The sequence below is a fragment of the Pinus tabuliformis genome, chromosome 8, assembly GCF_031772625.1.
Source record: "Pinus tabuliformis cultivar Carrire ecotype Pingquan chromosome 8, CPIR1, whole genome shotgun sequence".
NCBI lineage: Eukaryota > Viridiplantae > Streptophyta > Pinopsida > Pinales > Pinaceae > Pinus > Pinus tabuliformis.
Genome location: NC_142294.1, coordinates 1,845,675,446 through 1,845,698,649, shown reverse-complemented (window position 1 = coordinate 1,845,698,649; position 23,204 = coordinate 1,845,675,446).

Genomic DNA, 23,204 nt, shown 5'->3' with positions numbered 1-23,204 from the left:
TGCATCAGTAATGGAAAAAAAATCCCAAATTATTGAACAAATTTTCATCATAGATGCATCTAGATGTTGAAGATATGACTGTTTCTATTCACACGCTATCCCTCTGAAGGCACTGCATTGTTGCTGCTCCTACACTATGCCTCCATGCACTAATGCAACTCTGCAATACACTACTCGGACTTGGCATTCTAGCCACTACATCTATAACTCCAATACTCCTTTGCATCATCTGACACTTAGTCCATCATGTTGCTACTGATCTGGGCTCTCATAGTAAGGAATTGATTCGAGAGGTGGGTTCCTCAAGGATCTTGCCCATTTGTAGTTCTTTCGAACTACAGCTCCAAATCAACCCACCTCCCTCCTGGAGGTATCTCGTCTGTCATGGAAAAATACTCCTCCTTGATCTTCATGGTGAAGCCTTCGGATCATGCTTCTCATCTTTGTCCTTCATTCTAAGAGGACACTATGTTGCGTAGTGACCCATTTCACCACACCTGAAGCATTTGATCTTCGAGACGTCCTTCTTCCGCCTTTGCTGCTCCTATTGCCCCTTCGATGCAAGGGTTGCATTCTCATCCTCCTCCTTAAGCTTCAACCCATTGTTGATGCTTCTGTCAAGCTTACACTTAACCAAGTCTCTCCTCAGCTCCTCTTGCTTGAGAGTTGACCACATCTCATCCCAATTCGGTAAAGTTTCCCTGCCCAGGATACTCTGGACAAAGACTTGCCCCTCATCTGAGAAAGAATTAAGGGCTAGTCTAACCAACTCGAACCCTTGAGGCATAGACCCCACAACTTCTAACTCGTCACGAGTCTCCTGAAGCTTCGTGAGGAACGAATCTATGTGCTCCCTTTTCTCCATCTATGTAGATCTTATTTTTTGCTCTAAGTACATCTTTCGATTCTTAGAATATCCCTGATACAGTGTAGACAATGCATCACACATCTCCTTAGCAGTACCTCTACTAGCAATGTCAAAGACTACATGGTCCTTCACTCTGTCGAGGATCATTCTCTTTGCCTTCCCCATTTCTTCTCAGTACTTCTTCAGCGGATATGGATCTATAGACTCAGCCACCACGTTGTCGACATATGTCTTGAGGGAGTGCTCATCTAGAAGGAATGACATCCTTGCCTTCCAGATGACATAGTTGGATGCTCCATCCAACCTATCATGATCCCTCAAACCACTAGTTTCCACCTCTTCCTCCAAAATGTCGAATTTCTCCTCTTTACTGTTGTGTGTGGAGCATGATTGTTCAGAGGTCTTTGTTTCATCCAGATGTATACCCCAGGAAGTTTGTACACCCCTCCACGCGGGGGGGTGCAGGGGGGACTTGTCCCCCCCGCAGGGGTCCGGGGGGCGATCCCCCCCGGCTGGGGGGTCCGGGGGCCAGCAGTCCCCCGGCGGGGGCTCGGGGGCAGCACCCTCGAAGCTAAAAAGAGATGTAAAATTTCCTTGTAAAAGTATAGCAATTTCTAGTCAATCTGGGCCGTTCATTAGGCAGATGATCTGACGGTAGAACTTATGTTTAGTTTAGGGGTTTTTGCCCTAGAAGGCAACCCCTCTCTTTGTATGAGGGTATTGTATTAGAGGCTGAGATATAGATGTGTATTCTGTGAGCGAGAAACAGAGAGGTGAGACTGTGAGAGAAAACAGAGGATATTACAGCGGATTTGCTGTAGGTTGTGTCTCTTCATTTTGTTGGATAATAGAAAGGAAGGACTGGCTGTTAGGGGTGGACGTAGCCCAAACTGGGTGAACCACGTATATCTGTGTTTCAGTGATTTCATCAAGAACTGCATATTCCTTGTTTTCTTTTTCCTGTTCCTTTTCCTGCAACTGATTCTTATAAAAGACCTTTTCATTGAATATTACATCTCTGCTCCTAATGATTTTGTGATTTTCGTAATCATATAAGCGATAACCAAAATCATTAACACCATATCCAATAAAGGTACATTTCTTTGACTTTGCCTGCAGCTTTGTTCTATTTTCTTTATCAATATGGACAAAGGCCTCACAACCAAAAGGCTTTAAAAAAGAGTAGTTTACCTTTTTACCTATCCATGCTTCCTCCGGAACACCACCATCCAAGGAACTTGAAGGCCCTCTGTTTATTAGATAAACAACAGTATCTACAGCATCTGCCCAAAACTGTAAAGGCAATCCTGCATGCAATCTCATGCACCTTGCACGCTCCATGATTGTTCTGTTCATCCTTTCTGACACACCATTTTCTTGTGGTGTTCTTGGAACTGTCTTCTCTTTGCGAATTCCATGTTCTGAACAGTACCTATCAAACTCTTTACTGCAATATTCACCTCCATTCTCTGATCTAAGACACTTCAATTTCTTTCCTGTCTCAATCTCAACCAAAGCTTTCCATTTCTTGAAAGTATCAAATACATCAGATTTATTCTTAATACAATAAATCCAAGTTTTTCTAGTTGCATCATCAATAAAAGTAACATAATAACGAGAACCACCGAGAGATGATACCCTAGCAAGTCCCCATACATCTGTATGCACAAGCTCTAATTTTTCGCTCCTCTTTTCTTTCCCAACTCTAAGAAATCTGACTCTCTTCTGTTTTCCATAAATGCAATTCTCACAGAAATCCAAATCAACATTCTTCAAACCTGGCAACAAATTCCTTAAGTGAAGAATCTTCATCCCCTTTTCACTCATGTGTCTGAGCCTATGATGCCATAATGCTGCATCTGCTCCTTTGGAAATTAAAGCATTAACAGAGTTAGAAATACCATTGCATAAATACAATGTACCAACCTTTTCGCCTTTTTCTATTACCAGGGCTCCTTTGGTGAACTTCCAAGCTTTATATGTGAAAGTTGTCACACAACCTTCACTGCCTAACTGCCCTGTTGAAATCAAATTTTTCTTTAGATCTGGAACATGCCTTACCTCCTTTAATAGCCATTGGTTTCCATTTTGTTGTTTTACAAGAACCTTACCCATTCCAACGATTTTACAGGGTTTATCATCACCCAGACGAACTTGTCCAAAATCTCATTGAACATAGTCATGAAAGTATTTCTTATTAGGTGTGGCATGGAATGAAGCCCCTGAATCTACCACCCAGGAATCAGTAATATTTTTGAAAGAAAGAATCAAAGCATCTTGTAACACCTCACCTGTCACATTTGCTTCATGATTGTTTTCTTGCTGTGCATCTCCTTCTTTTCCCTTCCGAGATCTACAGTCTTTCTTTAGGTGTCCTTTCTTTCCACATTTCCAGCACACTATCCCCGATCTGGACTTGGATCTACCTTTCCTTGATTTACTGCGATATCCTGAGCTCTTTCCTCTTTCCATTTTTCTTCCTTTAGACTTTGCACTCAAAGCATTTCCCGATGTCTCACCGGAGCTTTTCTGTCGCATTTCCTCGCTAAGGATAGCACCGACAACATCATCAAACTTTAAAGTAATAGATCCAGAAACGGAGTTACTAATGGCCATTACCAAACCATTCCAACTTTCTGGTAATGAGCACAAGTATAACAGAGCTCTAACTTCATCATCAAAGTTTACCCCTACAGAACTTAACTGACTTGTAACTGTATTAAAATCATTTAAATGGTTTGCAACAGATCCACCTTCTGACATATTCATATTAAATAACTGTTTCATAAGATATACCTTGTTTGAGGCCGAGGGTTTTTCATATGGTTTCGACAACGTCTGCATCAAACCCTCTGTCGTGGTTTTCTTCGAAATGTTGAAGGCGACTGATGTAGCAAGGCACAATCGTATTGTTCCGAGTGCCTTTCTATCGAGAAGGTTCCATTCTTCGTCTTTCATACCTATCGGCATATTTGTTTTTCTGCCCAATGGTAGGTATAGATCTTTCTGATACAGATAATCTTCCATCTGCATCTTCCACAACGAGAAGTTTTGGCCGTTAAATTTCTCGACCCTAAACTTACATCTTCCGCCATTGCTCCCACTCGAACCAGCAACCCTTCTTTCCTGCGAGTTTATCAGCCAAATAGACCTTTGGCTCTGATACCAGTTGTTAAAAAATTATATATTACGGAGCAATGGAACACATAAATATTGGAGCAATGGTATCAGAGCCGAAGGTCTATTTGGCTGATAAACTCGCAGGAAAGAAGGGTTCCTGGTTCGAGTGGGAGCAATGGCGGAAGATGGTAAGTTTAGGGTCGAGAAATTTAATGGCCAAAACTTCTCGTTGTGGAAGATGCAAATGGAAGATTATCTGTATCAGAAAGATCTATACCTACCATTGGGCGGAAAAACAAAGATGCCGACAGGTATGAAAGACGAAGAATGGAACCTTCTCGATAGAAAGGGACTCGGAACAATACGGTTGTGCCTTGCTGCGTCAGTCGCCTTCAACATTTTGAAGGAAACCACGACAGAGGGTTTGATGCAGACGTTGTCGAAACCATATGAAAAAACCTCAGCCTCAAACAAGGTATTTCTTATGAAACGGTTATTTAATATGAATATGTCAGAAGGTGGATCTGTTGCAAACCATTTAAATGATTTTTATACAATTACAAGTCAGTTAAGTTCTGTAGGGGTAAACTTTGATGATGAAGTTAGAGCTCTGTTATTCTTGTGCTCATTACCAGAAAGTTGGAATGGTTTGGTAATGGCCATTAGTAACTCCGTTTCTGGATCTAGTACTTTAAAGTTTGATGATGTTGTCGGTGCTATCCTTAGCGAGGAAATGCGACGGAAAAGCTCCGGTGAGACATCAGGAAATGCTTTGAGTGCAGAGTCTAGAGGAAGAAAAATGGAAAGAGGAAAGAGCTCAAGATATCGCAGTAAATCAAGGAAAGGCAGATCCAAGTCCAGATCAGGGATAGTGTGCTGGAAATGTGGAAAGAAAGGACACCTAAAGAAAGACTGTAGATCTCGGAAGGGAAAAGAAGGAGATGCACAGCAAGAAAACAATCATGAAGCAAATGTGACAGGTGAGGTGTTACAAGATGCTTTGATTCTTTCTTTCGAAAATATTACTGATTCCTGGGTGGTAGATTCAGGGGCTTCATTCCATGCCACACCTGATAAGAAATACTTTCATGACTATGTTCAAGGAGATTTTGGACAAGTTCGTCTGGGTGATGATAAACCCTGTAAAATCATTGGAATGGGTAAGGTTCTTGTAAAACAGCAAAATGGAAACCAATGGCTATTAAAGGAGGTAAGGCATGTTCCAGATCTAAAGAAAAATCTGATTTCAACAGGGAAGTTAGGCAGTGAAGGTTGTGTGACAACTTTCACAAATAAAGCTTGGAAGGTCACCAAAGGAGCCCTGGTAATAGCAAAAGGCGAAAAGGTTGGTACATTGTATTTATGCAATGGTATTTCTAACTCTGTTAATGCTTTAACTTCCAAAGGAGCAGATGCAGCATTATGGCATCATAGGCTCGAACACGTGAGTGAAAAGGGGATGAAGATTCTTCACTCAAGGAATTTGTTGCCGGGTTTGAAGAATGTTGATTTGGATTTCTGTGAGAATTGCATTTATGGAAAACAAAAGAGAGTCAGATTTCTCAGAGTTGGGAAAGAAAAGAAGAGCGAAAAATTAGAGCTTGTGCATACAGATGTATGGGGACCTGCTCAGGTATCATCTCTCGGTGGCTCTCGTTATTATGTTACTTTTATTGATGATGCAACTAGAAAAACTTGGATTTATTGTATTAAGAATAAATCTGATGTATTTGATACTTTCAAGGAATGGAAAGCTTTGGTTGAGATTGAGACAGGAAAGAAATTGAAGTGTCTTAGATCAGACAATGGAGGTGAATATTGCAGTAAAGAGTTTGATAGGTACTGTTCAGAACATGGAATTCGCAGAGAGAAGACAGTTCCAAGAACACCACAAGAAAATGGTGTGTCAGAAAGGATGAACAGAACAATCATGGAGCGTGCAAGGTGCATGAGATTGCATGCAGGATTGACTTTACAGTTTTGGGCAGATGCTGTAGATACTGTTGTTTATCTAATAAACAGAGGGCCTTCAAGTTCCTTGGATGGTGGTGTTCCGAAGGAAGCATGGACAGGTAAAAAGGTAAACTACTCTTTTTTAAAGCCTTTTGGTTGTGAGGTCTTTGTCCATATTGATAAAGAAAATAGAACAAAGCTTGAGGCAAAGTCAAAGAAATGTACCTTTATTGGATATGGTGTTAATGATTTTGGTTATCGCTTATATGATTATGAAAATCACAAAATCATTAGGAGCAGAGATGTAATATTCAATGAAGAGATCTTGTATAAGAATCAGTTGCAGGAAAAGAAGAAAGAAAACGAAAACAAGGAATACGCAGTTCTTGATGACATCACTGAAAAGGTAAAGGTGCCTGAAAATAATAATAATCAACAACAGCAACCACCACAACAGCAACAGGCACCCCAAACACCTGCAAGTGGTATTATAATATCTACCAGGATAAGTAGACCCCCTGAACGATACTCTCCTTCATTATATTATTTATTGTTGACTAATTCTGGTGAACCCAAATGTTATGAAGAAGCAATGCAGGTTGAAAGCAGGAAGAAGTGGGAGGTAGCCATGGAAGAAGAGATGGACTCCTTAATGCATAACTAGACTTGGGATTTAGTCAGGTTTCCTGCAGGAAAAACTACATTGAAGAATAAATGGGTTTACAGGCTGAAGGAAGAAGATGGAGGAAAACAGAGGTACAAAGCTAGACTTGTGGTGAAGGGTTTTGCACAGAAGAAAGGTATTGATTTTGATGAAATATTTTCTCATGTTGTTAAAATGACTTCAATAAGAACTATTTTAAGTCTTGTAGCAGCTGAAGATTTGCATCTTGAGCAGTTAGATGTAAAGACAGCCTTTCTCCATGGGGATTTGGAGGAAGAGATATATATGCAGCAGCCACAAGGATATGAGGTGAAAGGGAAGGAGAAACTAGTGTGCAGGTTGAAGAAGAGCTTGTATGGCTTAAAACAGGCTCCAAGGCAGTGGTATCTAAAATTTGACAAGTTTATGTCTGAACAAGGTTATACTACATGTCACTCTGATCATTGTGTTTAGATGAAAAAGAAAAATGATGGCAGCTATATTATATTGTTATTGTATGTGGATGACATGCTTGTTGCAAGATCTAACATGCAGGAAATAAATGTACTCAAAAGAAAATTGGCAAATTCATTTGCAATGAAGGATTTGGGAGCTGCAAAACAAATCCTCGGTATGAGAATCACTAGAGACAGGAAAAATTGCAAATTAACATTGTCTCAGAATGAGTACATACAAAAGGTGTTGAAAAGATTTAATATGCACAATGCAAAACCAGTTAGTACACCTTTTGCTAGCCATTTCAAACTTAGTAAGGAAATGTGCCCAAAGACCCAAGAAGACATGGATTATATGTCTAAAGTTCCATATGCATTAGCAGTTGGAAGCTTAATGTATGCAATGGTCTGCACAAGGCTTGATATTACACATGCAGTGGGAGTTGTAAGCAGGTACATGAACAATCCAGGAAAGGAACATTGGATGGTAGTGAAATGGATTCTCAGATATTTGAAAGGTACCACAAATCAAGCATTATGCTTTGGTGGTGCAAACATTTCTCTACAGGGATATGTTGATGCAGATATGGCAGGTGACAGGGATAACAGGAGGAGCACTACAGGATATGTATTTACTGTTGGTGGAATAGCTGTCGGTTGGATTTCAAAAATCCAAAGTGTTGTTGCACTTTCAACAACAGAAGCGGAGTATGTTGCTGCTACAGAGGCTAGTAAAGAAATGATTTGGTTACAAAGTTTATGGGTGAATTGGGTAAGGAGCATGATATGGGCACGTTATACAATGATAGCCAAAGTGCCATTCATCTTGCAAAGAACTCAACATTTCATTCTAGGACTAAACACATACAGCTCAAGTACCATTTCATACGATCAGTGTTGGAAGATGGAGAGTTGAAGCTGGAAAAGATACACACTAGCCAGAATCCTACAGATATGCTAACAAAAGTTGTAACCAGGGAGAAACTGAGAATATGCTCAGTTTCAATTGGTCTTCAAGGATGACAATGAAGATGAGAAACAACTAGGTCCAAAGAGGAGTCATTGTCCAGCAAATGAAGCAGCGGTGGAGTTTCTACAATCATTCTCCAAGTGGGAGATTTTTGTGTGTGGAGCATGATTGTTCAGAGGTCTTTGTTTCAGCCGAATGTATACCCCAGGAAGTTTGTACACCCCTCCACGCGGGGGGGTGCGGGGGGGACTTGTCCCCCCCGCAGGGGTCCGGGGGGCTGATCCCCCCCGGCTGGGGGGTCCGGGGGCCAGCGGTCCCCCAGCAGGGGCTCGGGGGCAGCACCCCCGAAGCTAAAAACAGATGTAAAATTGCCTTGTAAAAGTATAGTAATTTCTATTCAATCTGGGCCATTCATTAGGCAGATGATCTGACGGTAGAACTTATGTTTAGTTTAGGGTTTTTTTGCCCTAGAAGGCAACCCCTCTCTTTGTATGAGGGCATTGTATTGGAGGCTGAGATATAGATGTGTATTTTGTGAGCGAGAAACAGAGAGGTGAGACTGTGAGAGAAAACAGAGGATAGTACAGCGGATTTGTTGTAGGTTGTGTCTCTTCATTTTGCTGTATAATAGAAAGGAAGGACTGGCTGTTAGGGGTGGACGTAGCCCAAACTGGGTGAACCACATATATCTGTGTCTCTCTTGTTTTGTGCGTTTTATGTGTTTATATTTCTGTAATATTTTATGTGTTCCATTGCTCCGTAATATATAATTTTCTAACATCTACTTCCCACTGTTGCTGCTCAGGCAATAAGAAAACAAACTTCTTGGTAGGAAGTCTGCTAAGGAAAAAATCTCTCATTGTGCTTCCCCTTTCTTCTGATGTCTTTCTGCCGAGTAAAACAGCCTGCAGAAAAATTATGTCCCACCATCTCTTCCTCACACTGAGGCTCAGTGCCGCTCCCTCTGCCACGGCAAGATTTTGATCTGGAAGCTCTTCTCTCTGTCGACTCACTCAAAGAGAGACAACCTAAAAATTCAACCCTCTGGTTAGGATTGTGAAAACCCCTCTGGGGATTCGAACTGTTGCCTCTTGCAGCTTTTTCAACCTCCTTTTTTTCTCAGCATTGGGTTCTCTAGCATTGTCCATCTTGCTTCACCTACACTACTCTGATACCATGTGAAAATTCCTTAAACACGGGAATTCCTACTGCAGCAATGACGATATTTCTTCTACTTGTTAGAGTTACATGAACAAGTTATCTGTAGTTTCCTATGGAAAACATAAAAATACATACACTACAACCTACACCAATTAAATAATATGTCGAAACAAGAAACTGAACAATAGAGAAAGATACAACACAAATGACACAGTTGTTTTTAGAAAAATGTCCCTAGAAAAACCCAATGCGGGAAAATGGTGTAGAATATATGAGGGTTTTTATTATTAAGCTGAAGTATTTCAGAATACAACTATTGGATGCCGTCCCGAAAATCCAGTTACAGAAAAATCACTTAGCAAAAGAAACTAGTGAGATTACCTCACTCTACACTACAAGTCCTGGCTGATCTGGCAGCTGAACCAACAAGTTCCCCAGCTACTTCGGCACTGCCCCCGGGTGGGACCTACATCAACCTCTAAAGCCCTACATCAACTCAACTGGGAATCAATTTTCCCTTAGAGGCATTTTCTAGCCCTCCAGGCTCAAAAGCGTCATCCTCCTCAGCAAACTCAGACTTCTACGTTGGAGGCCTCTGTGTTGCTCTATCCGGGGCCTGTGTGAGCCCTTCCTGGCTCTACGTCACCCTCTCTGCCCTCTACACTGCCTCCTTTGTGTGTCTCTCTACCTCTCTACTGATTATTCTTGGTTCGAGAGAAGATCCTGCAGCCAGAACTCCCTCTTCCCCTCACTGCGTGATCACTACAAATCACTGTGTTGCCTCTAGCTTCAACAATTCGATTTGACTGATCAACTCTCTGGTGTCTTCCAAATGACCCTCAAGCTTCCTTAAATAGTATTCTTGTTGACATTTAATGGCCCAGATTAAAATCTAATCAATGGAAGATCATTTCTACTTGATCCTCGTCTTCTTCTAGAAGTTTCACCCACATTTAGATTAATACCCTTTAAGTATTTTAATTTCCAAAGTTTAGACTTAGGCACCCACTAAAAATAATTAATTATTTTAATCAAGCTAATTCCGGGTGGAATTTCGAATACATGTGTCCAAGACTCCGTGCAAATTTTGAGGCTTAGAGCACATTTGATGCTACCAGAAATCACCAAATGTTGGCGAGACCAATGATGTATAGACACCCTCATCATTGTCTCTCTCGGAACATACCTCACCCGAGTTCTTTGGGTGTGTTCCACCAGGACTATTCTTATCTTAGATTCCCATTCCTCAAACAATATCAGTGCTCTACAACTACTCTTATCTTGGATGCCCTAACTCATTCTCAAAGAGTATCGCATGCCATATGTTTACCCAATCCTCTATTCTGTGTTCCCAAGTGAAGAAAATAACGATGTGCCTATCTCTCCCTCTTAATTAGGGAGGACATATCTATTCCAATAAAGGAATGTACTCATTCCTATGGAAAGAATTTACCTAATCTCCCTCTTGGCTTAGAAATTTCCAAGTTTCTTCCAAGTAAGAAACATGTTTCCAGGCTCCCTCTTAATTAGGGACCTACAGCAGCTCCTTAGGTGTAGATGATGGGACAACCAACTGCCTGAATAACTCCTCCTCATGATGTCATGAACTTATTTTCATTACCTAGGAGTTTTCATGTTTGGGACTTCTACATAGGGCACCGACCATCCATCACTTTCATCCGTGACTCATCCATTTCATCATTGGAAAGTGATTCATGAATCCATATCTGGCCTTCGTTCATGCCATGTTTCTTTCTTCATTCCATGTTTACTTAAGGATCTTTCATCCTACTACATGTGCATCAGTGGTGGAAGACATCCATAGATCTTCCCTTGGAAGCCCTGCATAAACCCATCCAGATATTTGTTCAAAAATAAAGGAATGAACATTAAAATCAACATTACCTTTGTGATGGTATTTCATCATGACATCTTCTAGTTTGTATCATCATCCTGCATACATATCGATACATCTCCCAAAGATATATATTGTCAAGGGTCTCTTTCTTTTTCAGACTCCATCAGAGTCTTCATATCTTCCATGGAGATATCCTAGTCCAATATTCTTCATCTTCCAGATGTTGAATGCATTTACCATGGTTTCATATTCCATGATCTCTTCCTTCCTTTCTTCACACATTTTATTCCCAGGATATTTCAATTAGAGTTCATCAATTGTAGTCAAACATCTCATACTTCATATGGGGACATATTATGTTGATTTGATTTAGTGAATGTGTTACCCACACATTTTTCATTCCTTCAAAGGAGGAGATCCTTCCTTTGATTATGCTATCAAGATAGAGCATTGATCCATGTTACCTGCAACCATATGACATGACTTTTACAATATCAAATGTAAGCACACATACCTCAATTTTCTTTTGGTTCATCCAGAATTCCTACAGCATCTTTCCTGACTGAAAGAGCTTCAATCCCTTGATCTGATTCACTATTATGTCATCATAACATCATCCCATGAATTCCACAAGTTTGGAATTCTTAATGAAACATTTGCTTCCCCTCATGATTAGTGAACCTTTCAATGAAGATTCCATAAGAGAATCTTGAGGATCTAAATTATCCCCATTAGCAGATGTTTCCTTTTGACAAATGTATGATTAACCTCGAACTAGATGACTTTTCCACTTATGTTTCCAATGAGATTCTCAAGAGCTATATCCTTGAATTCCATATATTCTAACCATCTTTCATGCTCCTCTATGATGATGTCCCGAGATCTTGCTTCCAATGCTTCTATATACCATGATGCATCCACTTAGTAAATCATGATAGCCATATCTTACAACATAAGACTTAGAAACTTGAAAATAACTTAGGTGAGGAAGACTATCTTAGTCATAGTAGAGATCTCTTACTTCCTCTATCTTGGACTTCTTCTTTTCAGCTTCCTCCACCTCTTCAGTGATATGAGCTTCTTCTCTTCCTCTTTTGTTATTGTCCTTCTTGATCTTAGGACAATCTATTTTGTACTTTCCATATTCTTGACACCCATAGCATTGGATCTTAGCCATGGTCCTTTTCTTCCAAAACTTTCATTTTCTTCTTGTCCATGTAGCATAAGCTTGATTTTTCTCACCTGCTCCCACATCATATCTGGCCTTTAGTCTAGATTCTTCAATCTTGCATGGTGACCATAGATCCTAGAATGGAGTAGCTTCTTTCTTCCCATAAATACTTGAACGAAAGTTACCCCACTCCTCCAGTAGTGCATTTAATATAACTGTAGTCATTTCTCTATTAGACATGACTTCTCCCAAATCTTGTAGTTGATCCCAGATCTCAGATATCCTCATAAAGTATTAGGTTATTCCATATTCCATTGACATGTTCAGCTTGTAGAGTTCTTACCTTAATGAGATGACTTCTCCAATAGTGCTTATGGAATACAACTCTGCCAGTTTTTCATAGATTTAAATTGAATTTTTGAGTTTAGATACATATGGGATGAGGGGATCCTTGATGGATTATATGAGAATCCTTTGAGCCATAACTTCCTCTTTCATATACTTGGTAAGAGCTTGAGCATCTTCCTTTCTTGGTTTAGTGATAGAACCTTTGAATATGTTCCATAAACTCATTTTCAATGAGATTCAGATTTGTCCTTTTCTTCCATGCAAGATAGTTTGAAGCCCCAACCAATTTGTTGCTTTCCTTGCAAAAAAAACATTTTGACAGATTCACATGTGGACATAAATATACTTACTTGATGGGATGCTCCTTATTCTTGTTTCTTCCTTGATGTTAATGAATATATAGAGGATATAAAACTTCTCCTTGATTAAGGTATTTTTCTTCAAGAATGATCCTTGATCCCATAGAGAATGAGATGACATTTCCTTTTGATCTAGCCTCCTTTGGATGAATAGTCTTCAAAACACTTTAACTTGAGTAGATGTAGGGCTTTGGCCTTCTTTTCTTGGTGATGATCCCAATACTTCTTTGTAGACTTATTTGATCTAGGGTTATGATGCTTCCTTTGACTTCAAGATGATCTTCACTTTGATGTCTTCCTTGAGATTTGATCCTTGATTGTCCCTTGATAAGATGTCATTCCTTGATTTATTCACCTTAGCTCTGATACCATGTTGAGAAATCTAAGGCATAACAATTAAGTGATCTCTCTTCTATTAGTAACTTCTTGAGATTATGATCAGGAGCTCAAAATTTGCCAAAAATTCAAAGTGTTATAATCTTGATAAGATTAGCTTTAGATTGAAGAGATCATCATTTTGAATCTAACGGTGCGAACGGGACTCAAATCCAAGCTCGCATGCAGAAGTTAGAGCAAGTCAAAGTTCCGGGTTGACTTAATGACATGGCAGGATTGGATGACATGGAAAAACCCTTCAATGAATGAGGAGGCACCAAGTGGTAGGCCACCATTTGCCCTCGCATATCGCATATAAGAGAAAAATAAAGATAGGCATTAAAGAATCGGCCTTGGGTGCAGAGCAAGTTGCGATGCGATGTGATCGCAATCACATATCACATAATGTTAAGAATTGGTCCCTAGCATAGTCAGGGTTACGATGAAATATATCACAATCGCATATCGCACCTGGTATCCACCGATATGTGTGTGTGTGTGTGTCCCCGGCGATAAGGCTGATTGCGATTTGCGATGGGGGAAATTTCGGACCCAATATTGTTATATGTTGTATTTTATAACCCCGACGGGTCCGCGGCTATCGCAGTGTATGGAATTTGAAATACGCTGAGGGAAAGTGCAGATTGTGATAGGACTGTCAGATGCAATGTTTTATGCATTAAGATTTATAATCCCGGCGGGTCCATGTTATCCCAGAACACAAGTTGGGTTGATAAGCTGAAGGTTTAAGCATCGATTGCAATTGCAATGGAGTTCCTCTATGCTATATGTTATATGTCGTATTTAATAAGCCCGGCAGGTCTACAGAGTTCTTGATGTAAGCATTTTTACGCTGATGGAATTTGCCGATTGCGATATCTGACAGGCTGCGAAACCGTTGCCTTAACTACTGGACCACCACTCCGTTATAGACATATTTGGGCACTGTAACCCCAATCACCTATGTCCATAAACCAAGGGCTTCTAAGTCCCTAAAAGTGTTTTTCATACCCTAAAGGAGCAAGGTCAACTGATTACATCATCTCCCAAAATTTCTCCATGAAAAACTGCTCAGAACTAGTCAAAACTGGATCATCTCACCTGCTCCATGGCCAGGGTGCGATGCATCCCACCTTGTACACATGGGAGGTTTGATGCATACTGAAAAGGCCTTCTGTAGGGTGCGATGAGTGAGAATAGAAAAATGGCAGAGACAGGTTTCTAAGCGGATGATCAAGAAATCTTCTAGAAACTTCTCATATGACACTTGCCTCTCCAAATTCACCCAGGGATGAGTAAGAGATCAATGAAATCTCCAAGTGGAACCAAGAACTATCAGTGGAATGACACTAATAAAAAACCCAGAGCTGACTCACACCTCTGAAAATATCTATATATGGATCCCTCATCTTAGAGATCCAGAGGCTGAAGGTTGGAATTTGGTAATTTGCAAAGAAGTGTTGTTGGTTTCTCTTTGAAGACATTGTTGGGTGATCTTGCTTTGTATGAGGTGAAGAGGGCTTTCAAGCTGGGAGGATGGCGCTGGGTCAGACCAAGTGGTTGTAATCCTCTCTTCTACTACTTTTATCAATAAAGCTATTTGAGTTTTCCTCCATATTCTTGTGTATCTCTGAATATTGTGTTGATATATGCATTTGTATGGTCAATATATATCTGATCCTATATTTTTTACAGTGATAAATCTCTATACTTTGATGGTATTATGTTGATGTGATTCTACAGGTGTTCTTTGAAGCGGGACAAGTAAGGAAGCAGTGGCGAGATTCTATCAAAGGGGAAAGGAAACAAGCAAGGAGCCAAGCGAAAGACTGAGGTTGGTACTCTCTGCTTCTTTCTCATCTATCTCTCGTAAAGGAAAATACAAGTAACTTTAGTTTGTTTATTTCTAAGATAGCTACCCGTCTTAGTGGGACTAGCAGTTCTGAATAGACACTAGTTTTCTCAATAACAAAATGGTGACTCCGTTGGGGAACGAATAGTTTGGTTGCTTGTCTCTATTTGTTTGCTTCATAAACTATAGATGGAGCTTGAAGTTAAGCCAGCTAGCCTTCGAATTGCATTTTCTATGCAAGTGCAAAGTAGATCAACGTTGCTTTAGTCAATCTCCGGGTTTGTTTATGAACTGAACAACTGACTTTCAAACATCCTAAGTGCCCTAGAGGTAGCTCAAGTAACCTCATTAGATGAAGCCTTATACTTTGTATTTACTGACTATCATTAGCTTGGCCTAAATCCCTGAACTAAGCTGCAAACTGTGACCAAAAACCAAGTTAAAGTCTCGTTCCTGGACCATCGCACTGTCTCCTTTTGGAAAACTGGATGCATCGCACCTCCCATGTGCAGTAGGTGGGATGCATCCCTATTTCCCTATGTTACAGGTGCGATGATCAGGTAAGACTGTTTCTGCCTCCAGATTTTGGTTTTTTCTTCACTGTCTTCAGCTTTATTCAGGAGTTTTGTTGTCTGTGATCAGTAGACCACTGTGGAAACCCCCTTCCTTTGCATTATTTACCCTCTATTGTACAAAGGATTGTGAATGTTTTTATGTATTTTTTGCCATTTACAGTTCTCCTTTACAAAATAGTAACTTAATCGAAATGTCGTCTTTTGATTTGAAAGTGTCGCAAGTGTCATTTTTAGTCAAAGAAAAGAATCCTCCTCTTTTTTATAGTCGATTACACTGTTACTCTTGTATTTGATCTGAATTAATAGTATCTCAAGTGTCAAAAGCAATTTCCAATTCAAAATCACAAAGTGTCGTCTTATCTTCCTTTCGTTTTTTGAAAAGAAAATCGTTAGTACTATCGCTTTGAAAGAAGAGATAATTCAGAGTTGTATTTAGCATTCTTTTTGTCATTCACACATTAAGAAAGCGGAAAAAAATACATGCATGTGCATTTGCATTTAGGCTGCTTGTTGATTTTGATTTAGGACAGTGCATCTAGTGTGTGCTCTCTGCTCTATGTTGAAAGGATTTCGCTTCTCTTTCCTTAGTAGCTAGGATTTTCATTGCAAAAAAAGAGTAAACGATTGTTTATCATGTTAGATTGCATATTTAGGATTTGTATATCTACATCACGCGGTGAACCTTAAAGGCAAACTTCTTAATAAAGATCAACTGTAAAATAAATTCCATGAACATAAAAACGCTTTGGAACCTAACGCACAACATCTAGAAGTCTAGGCTAGAGACGTATACTGGCACCATAAAGCCTGGTAAATGTCGCTTTCAACGTAAGTTGGGTGATTCCTCCTCTTTGAGACGACAAGTGCCAGTACAGACTTGTACTCCCACGTACCATCAAGTATATATTGGGAGACCACAATAGGCTATATCCTTTCGCAATGCACTAAACACAGCATTCGGGAAGATTGACTGTCGTACAGTAAAAAGTATTTTGCAGTTTTGCGATTGGTTTGGTAATCCCTCTGTCTAGATTTCCATAGTAGTCTCTTTCATTCCTTTTCAGACTCCTTAAAGGAAAAGGTCCATCTGAGCACTTGTCACTTCAGGCTCATTAAAAATCGAAAGCGACTAGAGTCATCTTTAGCTTTTTCTCGACTCTTAAAAATTGAAAAAGCAAGTTGTGTCAAAGCATCTAAAATTCATTTAATTCGGAATAACATTATCCCCTTTTATTTTGAGTTGATCAAGTATCCGCAATTGTGGAAGAAAGTAAATCAAAACCCCATCATTCATAGAGACTAACGAGTCAGCCATATTTCACTCTAGAAATGAAACCATTCCGAGCCAAGCGGACTCGTTTAACTAGGTCAAAGTTTCCTGGTTTGTTTGAAATTTGTGTTTCAACATCCTCGAAGACTCTAGTTACTCCAACTGTTTCTGGTATCCCTGCCTCTACAGAAGAAGTTCCGTAGTTACAAGAGGACATTAGAACTGATCCTAGTGTAACAGTAAACACTTCTATTCCTAAACTAGCTCCATCTAGGGTTGATTCGGAAGGTGTTACCCCTCCAACATCTATCGCTGCAGAATCAATACCTTCTTTGGCACCAAAAATATTTTACGAACCTGACAGTCTACTTCTTCCACCTGGGTTGATTGCTATAGAAGAGATTATGGAGGATCTTCCATCCAATACTCCATCACATTTTGGAACTGGGATCCATCTATATCCTTCTATTTCAGAAGTTAGTTCCCCTTCATCGCAAGTTCCTATAGAATCGCTAGGAATTCTTTTGGATAGACATGATATGTCTGGAAAACCATCGACATCTAGGACTGTGTCATCCGATACAACGGTAGAAAAACCTCCTGTCGCCACTCCGAGGAAGTCCACCCAGGGACTGTTTCGACAGTATGGTTTGTTCCCGTTTGTTCGTCTGGAATAATATATGGAATTTCTTATGTTGAGTCTCAGCAAATTGATCCTTCACGACAGTATCAATTTTTGAAGTCCATTCTCCAAAGGTTGATCTTCCCTGTCAGCACTAAATTACCGCCGTATGGAGGGTAGTATGCCCTTTCATTGTTCCCTCCAGGAGAACAACCATATGAGAGTTGTCAACCAAATTCGGGTCAAAATGGAATCACATCCAGTGGTTGGGTGCCAATACTGCCTCAACAACCAAGAATTGTATCCTCAATGCAACTGAGTCTACCTGTGTCGAATATCCCCACTACACCAGCTATTGTGACAGTGTCGCAAGTACAGGCGTTACATGTTGTATGCCAGCCTCAAGTTTCTTAGGTCGTAATACAACAACCTCTTGTCTCTACGACGCAATCGCAATCGCCAGTTAGTGGCTCCTTAATTGGAACGACTCAGGCTCAAACGGGTACTATTACCCCTCATCTTGGTCAAACATCCAGTATTGGGCAACAAAAAATGGTTTCACAGCCATGGCTGGTGCAACATCAACAACCGCAATTCCAGCAAGCTTACCAAGAACCTAAGCAACAAAGCTCTGCAGGTAATGGGCAGCCATATTTTCAAAATGGTTATCATCAATCATCCCAAATTAGTTATGCCCAGCAACCTTATCAAAGTTATCAGCATCAAATGCATTATGCCAGTATGAAAAGGCCCACTACTCAGGCGATCCCATCTTATCCTGGGTATGCTTCGCCGAACCTGAATCAACAGTTGCCCTTCGTGGTGACTTTAGAGTTACCAGATCTAAATTGGCTAACGAACGATCCAATCGCTTATGCCCCTTGGTGGCTGGCGATTCCTCATAAAATTCCCTCAGATATTCCTAAATTCAATGGAAATCTGGGTGAAGATCCGTCGAATCATGTGATGACCTTTCATCTATGGTGTTCCTCAACACCCTAAATGATTATTTGATTAGGCTTCACCTTTTTTAGCAAACGTTAACTAGTCCGGGAGAAAAATGGTACATTGAATTGCCTAGAGCTTCGTTTGATAACTTCAGCACCCTTGCCACCACCTTTTTAACCCATTTTCAGTTACCAATAAGGTACGAAACAGGAACATATCTTCTTACCAATTTCAAACAGACGACGACCACTCACATATCTAATCATATTCATGAATGGCGACGTCGTTATAGAATGGTAAAAACATATGTCCCAGATCAGCTACTAGCTGAATGGTTTATTAAGTCCTTGTTACCTTCTATTACAGAAGATGTGGCAAAGGGAGGAGTCGTCACTGAAGATCAGGTCATTGCTCGTGCGCAATATCTAGACTTGATCTATACTCAATCTGGCACGCTCTATGAAAAAATCCCTGATGCTCCAAGGCCAGAATTTTATGTTCCTCCTCCTCCTAAATCAAACAAAGACTCTCATGCCGGCAATGGCGTGATAGGTACGACAAGCACAAAATCGACAAAGGCTACATCTAAAAAAGCTCGTAATATTTCCGGTCAAAATGCAAATGAAGAACTTCTAGCCTCGGAGGTTAGTGTCGTGTCGACTGACAAAGGCAAAGAACCGAAGCAACTAGGGGGCAAGAAGAAAGGGAAGAGCAAAAAGAAGAAACATGATGATTCATCTCCTGAAAAATCTTCTACAAACCCTTATGGGCAAAAGAAACCTAGTCAGCCATGCCTCATATGCGATGAGGATCATTGGACGAGAGATTGTCCATATAAAGCTGAAGTTAAGAAAATCTTTAAGAATTCAAGAACTTCAGCAATATTGACTGACCCATTTCCGAACCCAAGAACCAATCTGGTTGCTAGCGACAATGCTTCCCCATCCCAAGTGCTTATGTTGTCCATTTCAAAACAGCAAAATGATGCTTTGATATCGACAAGGAATAAAGATTACGGGAATCCACAGCTGTCAAACAACAAGGCTACTGATCAACCTAGTAGTTCGACAACAACTTCGACCAAAGTTGTGCCACCCATCATTCCTGAGCTAACGATAAAGCCGCCAAAGGGAGTAGTACACAAATTGACATTTAATCCTCGTGCTAGAGCAGCACAGAATTATAATATAGTAGAGGACCTGGCCCAATCACCGTCCGCTATGTCGACACTTGAAGTACTGCAAAATTGCCCCTCCCAAAAGCAGGCTCCATTATAAGTGATAGGTGGGATTGACCCAGCGGATTCCAACCTTGTGGCCTTTAATCATAAAGGATATGAACCTCAGTTACCAGCTCAACTCGCTTTCCTCATTCAAGTGAACGCCCTCAACAAAACTATTCATCGAACAATTATTGATGAGGGGGCATCTACATGTATTATGTCAATGAGTTGCTAGAAAACTTTAGGCTCGCCACCCTTGTCGCAATCGTCAATGATGTTAAAACATTCGATGGATGAACATACACTCCATAGGGGATTTTGAGTAACTTACAATTTGAACTGGGGGGAAAAACAGTAGAAATTGATGTTGAAATTATCGATGGAAATATCGATTATAACATCCTACTAGGAAGGCCTTGGATTTATGCAATGGCCGTTGTTGTGTCAACATACTTCATAAAGATTGCATTTCCTTTTCAAAGTGGAATTACAATCATTGACCAGCAAACCTTTCTCCCCAATAGTTCACAAGTTACGGGAAGCATCCCGATGATCCATGGAAGCTCTCATTCGCTTCAAAATATCGGAGTAGGCCTGCTAAAAGACCCTACATTGATGGGTACTTTTTCCCTACCACCTCAGAGTAATCTGGTGGAAGTGGCCACGGTGGAAACCTGCAATATGATATCTTCTATATCTAAAAGATTCAGAAGATTCCCGAACATTTTGTCAGCATGGGTCCTCGCCATTTTATAAATATTGTAGCAATCAATTTTCTTGGCCTAGTGGGCAAACCCAAATCAACGCTCATCGAGTGTTTGGATAGATAGGTCTGAGGAATATGGCACCTCTTCAGATCCTTGGTCGCATGCACATTCTACAGACGAAGGAATCATTCAGTCAATGATGATAGGAGAGGCACTATGGGAATATTACCACCATCATCCCCATCTTTCAGATCACCACGAAGATTATTCCAGCAACCTTAATCATCCTTCAATTTTTGATTTTCTATCAAATACTGTAAATACGGTGGATTATGAGGATAGTTCTTTTACTGTGTCAACCTCATTAAAAAATGAAACAACTCCCTTTCCAAATCGAGTCTTTGATTACGATCTCGTAAAATCCAAGTCGAGTCTTTCAAAGATTTCGAAGGTAAACCTTCATTCCAACCACCGCGTTGAATGCAATGAAGCTTGGGGGGCATGCACCTTGATTTGCGTCATTATGCTGGGGACATGCGAACTTATAACAAGAACAGTTTCTCGTTTCAAGCTTGTGTAAACATGAAACCAAATCTGAGCATATGTTGTCGCATGGTTCAAGCTCATTAAAAAATGAACCAGGCCACGAGCATTTTTATACGAAGTTCAAGCTCATTAAAAAATAAACCTAGCAATGAGCATATGTTCCACCAGAGTTTAAGCTCGTTAAAAAATGAACCCACCTCTGGTAAATAACCATTGCAATCGCATTATTATCAACTTTTGAGCCTTAGTTGTGTTCTTACCATCACCTCCACCCTTTGTTAGCCGATCATACGCCTCCATTTGATTGTTTACCCCTTTTGAGGAACAGCTACGACGAGTGATCCTATTAGCCACATTCTTTACACTGCCATGATTGAAAAGTTCCAAACATTACCTGGAACCAGCTGCTATCCGAAAACATCACTCCTTCCTCAAAAAATGAGTCTCCTTGAAACTCTTTTCATATGACTCATAAAATATGAAAAGATTGCTGAGCAATTGGCCTCTCCAACTCGTTAAAGTGATTGGAAGTTCCATCCCTCCTCTAGATTTTAATCTTTTTGGACCTGAGAGATTATTACACAAAAAGATCGAGCGTTTGTCTTGTTCGGCTCGTTAAAACTATCGAAGAGTCATCCCTTTCGCATTGTTTTATAATTTTTCAGACTTAAGGGATTATATTACGAAAAAGGAAGATTGGAGTTTCCTTTCCGTCTCTTTTCAGACTCTATAAAATTGAAAAGGACCGAGTTATCCTTGTCATTAAACTCGTTAAAACAATAGCGACAAACTTGTCCATTCAGACAGGAGTGAGTCTCACTATCGCTAGGCTCGTTAAAAAATAGCGACGGGTTTTCCCGAAGGGAAAATTATAGAACAAGCATATGTTATCCTCCTCAAGCTTGAGAAAAATAAAGAGGTACTGGTTATAAATGACTGGGGAAAATTGGGAAGAAAACTTGAAGAAACTTTATTGGTAGTAGGTCGCTCTTGAACATGACACTTTCACTCCATCACCATGATTGAGTCGGGTTGGGTTATTCCGTTCACCGGTCATATCACCATTGGTCCACCGTACCATCCACTTTTGGGGTTAATGCTACCAATCCATTTCAGTGTTGCCAATATGTTCAAGAGAAGTCACTCAGAGAATTCACCTACCCATCTTGTGTCTCATCCGCTGCAATACCTTCACGCTTCATGACCGCCACCCTGAACCTTGTATCATTAGATCGTTTTCACCTCTACAAAATCATTTGCTCCGTTCCATGTCGTAGATGTGGGATCCATCAATGCCCTCCTACGATGGGTCACTTCTTGTCAACATCAGCTCATTATCTAAGAAGCTGACCTAGGAACAACCCTTTCAGTACTTTGAAGCTTGCATGCCTCAATGGCAAGTTTCTCACTTCCGGCAACAGGTTTACATTAATGGCCTTCGACCGAAAGATTTTGCGTGGTGTTCGACATCGACTCATGTATTCACACCACATGAATTGTATTGCAGTACCTTGAGGGTCATCATCATTATCGATGACTCCTCTCACACCTGTTAACAGCTTACATCATTGGCTGGTAATCAGGCGATGTCCTTCCATGTTCGACATCAGAACATCTTTTCACATGGATCGACTTGTACTTTTGGGCGAAGATTGAACGAGTTTTGAAGACCTCGGATCTAGTTTCATCCATCCGGGCTGCGATATATTTAGGAAAATAAAGACATCAAATGTACATCATTGTTGCACAGATAATCATCCAAACTAAGGGATGATGGCTCTACCAGAATCATCAGTATGCACACAGACGGTTGTCTGTCCTATGTACATGAAAATGAATTTATCAAGCTGAGCATGGGAATGCCCACCTCAACTAGATCATGAAAATATTATGAAGATAATGTATTGTATTGTATCTTATTACAGGTCACCTTCCAGTTCGAAAAACCCCGGATCCTCATTATAAAGCATTTCACCCGACATCAAAAAGATTTACAACCTCATGCTTTAGGGGGCAACTATTATAGACATATTTGGGCACTGCAACCCCAATCACCTATGTCCATAAACCAAGGGCTTCTAAGTCCCTAAAAGTGTTGTTTCATACCCTAAAGGAGCAAGGTCATTTGATTACATCATCTCCCAGAAGTTCTCCATGAAAAACTGCTCAGAACTAGTCAAA